Source organism: Panthera uncia, assembly GCF_023721935.1.
Source record: "Panthera uncia isolate 11264 chromosome B2 unlocalized genomic scaffold, Puncia_PCG_1.0 HiC_scaffold_25, whole genome shotgun sequence".
Lineage (NCBI taxonomy): Eukaryota > Metazoa > Chordata > Mammalia > Carnivora > Felidae > Panthera > Panthera uncia.
This window is the reverse complement of record NW_026057581.1, coordinates 5807555-5814106: the sequence shown is the minus strand read 5'-3', so window position 1 is coordinate 5814106 and position 6552 is coordinate 5807555.

Below are 6552 nucleotides of genomic sequence, written 5' to 3'. Positions count from 1 at the left end.
TCTGAGAGAAGATGGCATCAGTGAGAACTACTTATGGGGGTAGGAGATGCCCTCACCTTCTGAACTTCTCAATGGTAGGATAAAAGCCTTAGCATTAGAAGGAGATTGCATACCGGCCACCTTTGCGATGGCTTCTCTGCCCCACTGGCCTTGATCTTGACCATGACTTGCTTTGGCCAATAGAATGTGAGCGGTTTTGCTATGAACACAGACTTTAAATACGCTTATGTGATTTGGCTTGCCTCTAGAATTTCTGCCATCTACCATGATGTAAATGTGTCCAAAGCAGCTCAGGGTGACTGCATGTGGAAAAGTCCAGAACCTGACCTGATGTAGAGCTATCCCATTCAACTCATAGACCTGTCCACAGAACAAACAAACAAACAAACAAACACATGCTATTCATTAGAAACCATGGAGATATGGGGGCACCTGGGGGGCTCGGTCGGTTAAGTGTCTGACTCTTGATTTCAGCTCAGGTCATGATCTCACAGTTCATGAGACAGAGCCCCACATCAGGCTCCATGCTGACAGCATGAAGTCTGCTTGGGAATCTCTTTCTCCCTCTTTCTCTGTCCCTATCCTACCCACTCTCTATCCCTCTCTCTCTCTCCCAAAATAAATAAAAGAAACCATAAAGATTTGGAGAGTTGTTTATTATGTATTTTTTTTTTTGCAGGAAGAAGGCTGATGAATACAATATAGTTCCAAACAGATACTCTTTATTGTTTTAATTTCTTTAGGAACCAGGCTAAGTGTTACATCCGAGAAGAGCAAAGCCTAGTTCTAATGGTGGCTGGGTCACAGCTTAGATATTTTACTTAGAAGTTTAGAAGTCCCTGGACTAAACAGTCCTTAGCAGTGGTCCCGTTATGTGACATTATTAACACCAGCTGTAAGAAGTATACGTTTTGGAGTCCGCCTTCCTACTTAATTCTGCCACTTCTGCATCAAGCAAAGCTGAGCAAATTACCTGACTTCTCCTGATTTGAGTTTCTTCTCTTTTTCTTCATTTGCATACAGCAAGAGCAGTTTCTTTATAAGATAACAAGCATTATGATAGTGTAGATACAGTGCTTTGTGCAGTTTTGGGCAAACAGTAAATTGTCTACAAATTAAGGAGGCATTACTACATGATGATGGCTTTTCTACTCCTGCCTTAAGGGAAATTTTCAGAATGGTTTATCCAACCTTCTTCTTCAGCCCATTATGTTTCTTGTGATATTTTTGCACCGTTATGGCTTTTTAGGATCCCTGAGATGGTGGTACCTAGAGGAGTGCCGGGATTCCCACCCTTTAATTTCGTAAAGACCTAGAAATCCTTGACAACTTAAACTAGCTTTTAATAAGCAATGCTAAAATAAAATAACAGTTGGATACGCTTGAGAAGACCATGCTCTCAGATTTTTGGCTTCTCGCTACTTTAGATACCTCTACAAAGAAGAAAAGTGGTTGTAGCTTTCTCTAAAGGAATATTTCCCCCCTGGAAAATATACTCTTTTATTGCATAGCAGCATTTAATTCCCAAAATGTCAGAGGGAAATACTGTTAGCTCACTTGGCCCACCAGAAGGAACTATTTTGTCTAATATCAGGTATCTTAGTGATCAAGGCTTTTTATTAATGTATATTCTTAGACAGCCACATGTAACCACCACGTGGCAAGGTTATGTTTCAGAAACATGGCTGTCTTATAATAAAGATGTTTCCTTCATGAGGTAATGCTCCTGAAATATATGCTGGGTAATCCATGATCCACTAAATCCATGAGGTAATGGGTCTGAAATACGTGCCATAAACCACAGAAATTTTCTGATGGGAACACTGGATTTGGATTTTTCTATTTCCCTGAATGTCGGGGCAGTCAGGATGACTAAACACTGGTTTTTCTCCATGTTTCCTCTTTTCTTTCTCAAAGACAGACAAAGTTACAACTACCCATCATTTCAGAAGGACAAGTGATTTATAAAAAAAATCTTCCTGCAAAGAAAGGAAGAACAATGTGACAGTTTGAAATGTAGCGAAGTACGTTGTGACCATTCCCCTTCCCAACATGCACACATTTAAACCATTAATATGGCTTCTTTTCTTTTCTGTTAATTAGGTTACAGAAATGAGATAAAATCTTCACTTTGAAGGAAAATGCATTAGTATAAAGTCAAGACCAATTGATTTCAAAATGAAGATATCTTTCCTTAGAGTTACCACACCCCTTGCCAGTGGATACCCCTCTGGAGGCACAAAACTGAAGCTACTTTAAACACAAGTATGTAAACATGTATGCACATATACTTCAAAAATCTTTGTAACCAACTGGTTCAAACCCTTCTTCTTGCAGATGATGAGACAATTTTTTAATGCCATCTGTGGTGGTTTTAAAATATATCCTTAATTTTTTATAAGCTCCCCTCAAAAGATAGAGTCTAATTACTCTGTCCTTGAGAGAAAGACAGAATTGGAGACTTACCTCTGAAGAACAGAATGTAGGGGTGCCCAGGTAGCTTATTGGTTGAGCATCCAACTCTTGATTTCAGCTCAGGTCATGATCCCATGATTCATGAGTTTGAGCCCTGCATTGGGCTCTGCACTGATAGTGTGGAGCCTTCTTGGGATTCTCTCTCTCCCTCTCTCTTTACCCTTCCCCCACTCTTTCTCTCTCTCCCTATCTCTGTCTATAAAAAATAAATAAATAAACTTAAAAAAAAAAAGGAAAGGACAGAATGTAACCAAAATAATAGCACATGGCTTGCAAGACTAGGTCATAAATGGCATTGCAGTTTGCTCCTTGCTTGCTTTTGGATTGCTTTCTCTGGGAGAAATCAACTGCTATGTCGGTATCCATGGAAAGCCAGTAGAGCGTGGCAGGCAGCATTCTAAGATGGTCCCCAAGCTTCCCACCTGCTGGTATACACATCCTGTAATGCCCCCGCCTTGAGTGTGGACAGGACATAAGAATATGACTTTATATCGGGATGCCTGGGTGGCTTAGTTGGTTAAGCATCTGACTTCAGCTCAGGTCATGATCTCACGGTCTGTGGGTTCGAGCCCCGCGTCGGGCTCTGTGCTGATAGCTCAGAGCCTAGAGCCTGCTTCAGATTCTGTGTCTCCCTCCTTCTCTGTCCCTCCCCTGCTCACACTCTGTCTCTCTCTCAAACTATATATCAACATTAAAAAAATTAAATATGGCTATACAGAATAGGTAGGCGGACAGTCACTCCCATGATTAGGTTATTTAGGACCGTCATAGCAGACTGGAGAGATTCTCCCAGCACCTTAGAAGAAGTTATTTGCCATGCTATGCAAAGGCCATGGGGCTAGGACCTGAGGACAGACTCTAGGAGCTCCGGGAGATGCTGGCCAACATCCAGGGAGAAGATGAATGAAGGAACTTCATCCCTATAGCCACAAGCAGCTGGAACTGGCAAACAACCTGTATGAGCTTGGAGAAGGACTCTGAGCTCAAGGTGAGAACCAGTTAGCCCGGCTAACATCTCAATTTCAGGCTCAGAAAAGAACCTGAACGGAAGACCCCATTTAACTTGTACCCTGCCTCTTTACTCACGGAAACTGTGACAGAATACATTTGTGTTGATTTAAGCCATTAAATTTGAGGCGATTTGTTACAGAGCACTAGAAAACAAAGACAGAAGGAAACTGAGGCCTCCCCCCAATAACTGACATCATGTGAACAAACCATCTTGGAAGCACATCCTCCAATACCAGTCGAGCACTCAAGACTGAAACTCTGGCTGACAGATTAAGTGGAACCTCACGAGAGGCCCAAAGCTAGAACCACCCAGCTAGGCTGCTCATGAATCATGTTTTTAAAATATTTTGTGCTCCTTTGACATCTTGAGGGGCCTAGCTTGCTGGGGAGAGACTATTTCTCTCAGAGCTAGCTAATTTCTAGAGATAACAAACAACTCGCGTGTCATCACAAACTCATTGCATATGCAACTGACCTATCCTGAGTCTATACCACTCGCCACCTCCTTTGTGTAACTCTTATACGCCAAGCCAGTATTTCTTTGCCTTAAATCAATCCAGGGCAACTAAAGACCACCCCTATAGCCCAGAGCCCACTGATATTATTCTGGTAGCCAATTCTAAGCTGTATCCTCTGTCCTCCTTGTGTTTCCTGCAGAAAGAAAGGGTTTGCTTTCTCCTTTTCTCTTTTCTGCCTTCTGCCTGAATCTGTGCTTCCCCATGCAACCCTGCATGGTGTGGCATACTTCCTTTCTCTGAAGAAATGTAAGTAATACATTATTCATTCTTTCGATAGCATTAACCTCTCCATATTGTCACTCCGTCATCTCCATAAATTAAAATCCCCTGGGTATTTTTTAACACAGCTGCTCCCTAATTTCTGATCCACAAAACCCATGTGAGGTAATCAATATTTACTTCTATTTTAAGCTGCTAAGAATTGGAGTAATTTGTTACGCAGCAGTAGATGACTAATACACCATCTTTTCTTGTATTCACTGCCAGGGCCAGAGAAGTGGGTCTAGGTTCTTGATTCTCCTGGACGTAGGTTGAAGTAGCAAAAACAGCACAGACCCTGAACTCAGACTTCAATTCAAATAAAAACTGCTGCTTGGGGCAGCTGGGTGGCTCAGTTGGTTAAGCTTCTGACTTCAGCTCAGGTCATGATCCCAGGGTTCATAAGTTCGAGACCCATGTCAGGCTCTGTGCTGACAGCTCAAAGCCTGGAGCCTGCTTTGGATTCTGTGTCTCCCTCTCTTTCTCTCTCTGCCCTTCTACACTCGCACTCTGTCTCTCTGTCTCTCTCTCTGTATCTTTCTCTCTCTCAAAAATAAAATAAACATTAAAAACAAACAAACAAATAAATAAATAAATAGATAGATAGATACTGCTGCCTATGTTATTCTTGAGTTTGGTCAAGTCCCCTTAATATCACCGAGGCACAATTTCCTCAATTTTAAAATTGAAATAATACCTACCTCATCAGTGTTTTGTGAGATTTTTGATAACTGACCAAGACAATGCTTATAAAAAACCAAAGGTTTTTCATGGCATTGACATTCAATATATATTAGGTTTTTTTTTTTCTTAATGTCTCCATTGTCATTCAAACACAGTGAATAACCAATTGCTTATACAAAGAAATTGTCAGCCCTAAGATCCCTGGGAAAATCTCTGTATAAGCAACTAACATTTGAAGATAATGGTGAAGGACCATGCTTGGAATCAGAACAGGGAAAATAACAAGACTTCAACATGCAAATGAACAATAAGAGAAATCACCATCACATCTTGAAAAGTTTCAGTGTCCCGTTGAGTACCTTCCACAATCTTGGGTTGTTGAAGTGAAAGGAGCCACTTTGTTCAGATAGAGCTGGAGCATCATGCCAGATCATCACCATTCTGGAAAAGAGGTGGAACATTGTGCTCTTGTTTGCACATCTCTTATCCATTGCTAAGACCTCCATCCCTATCTTCCTATCTTCTCAGTGACCTACTTTGTCTTGAGACATATCATGTAATAAAAAAAAAGGGTCAATGCCAGTTAGCTTACTTATGCATCCCCTTCTCTAATAAATCATGTCAACAAGCTATATCAAAGATGACTCTCAAGGAGTTTATACCTAGTTGAGGTGAAAGCTATAGAAAAGTAAAAATAAAAACCATGAGATAGACAACTAGAACTCTACGGTGATGATGAAGTCCCAGATGGGTGCTCTAGACTGGGTAGTTTGAAATGACATAGTCTCCAAACTCTTAGTGAATTTTGATACTTATCCTTTCTTCAATACTGGAAATATGGAAGGGAAACTCCCTACACTATACACAAAATACATTTTTCTCTTTTATAGTTCGTGCTATCAAAGGGATTTTTATCTAAGCAAATGCAATAAAGAAGGTTTGTTATATGTATTCTAGAAGTTTTATAGTTTTGAATTTGATGTTTAGGCTTAAAATCCATTTTGACTTATTTTTTAAATTGGGGATAAAGTAAGTATAAATAGCCAATTGTTCTAACATCTTTTGTTGAAAAGGTATCCCTTCCTTATTGATTTACTTGGGTAACATTGCAAAAAATCAAAGGACCATGTGTGCATTTATGTTGGAAGTACCTATTCTGTCTGATTGACCTGTATGTCTACTTTATGTCAATGCCAGAGGGAGTTGCTTACAGTAACTTTATCATTAGTTCTGAAATCAAGCAGTGCAAGACATCCAATTTTGCTCTTCTCATTAAAACTTATTTTGGCTCTTCTCTGTCCTTTGTATGATCATGTAATTTTAAGAAAAATCATCAATCGATACAAAAATTATGTGTCAATGTTGATTGGGATATATATATATCCTTTATATAAATATATATATTATACATATATATATATAAATATATGTATAATATATATATTTATATATTTATATAATATATTAATATAAATATATATATTATAAACATATTATAAATATATAAATATATAAATATATTGTATATATAAATATAATATAAATATTATAAATAAATATACATAATATAATATATTTATATATATATCCTTTATCCTTTGATATA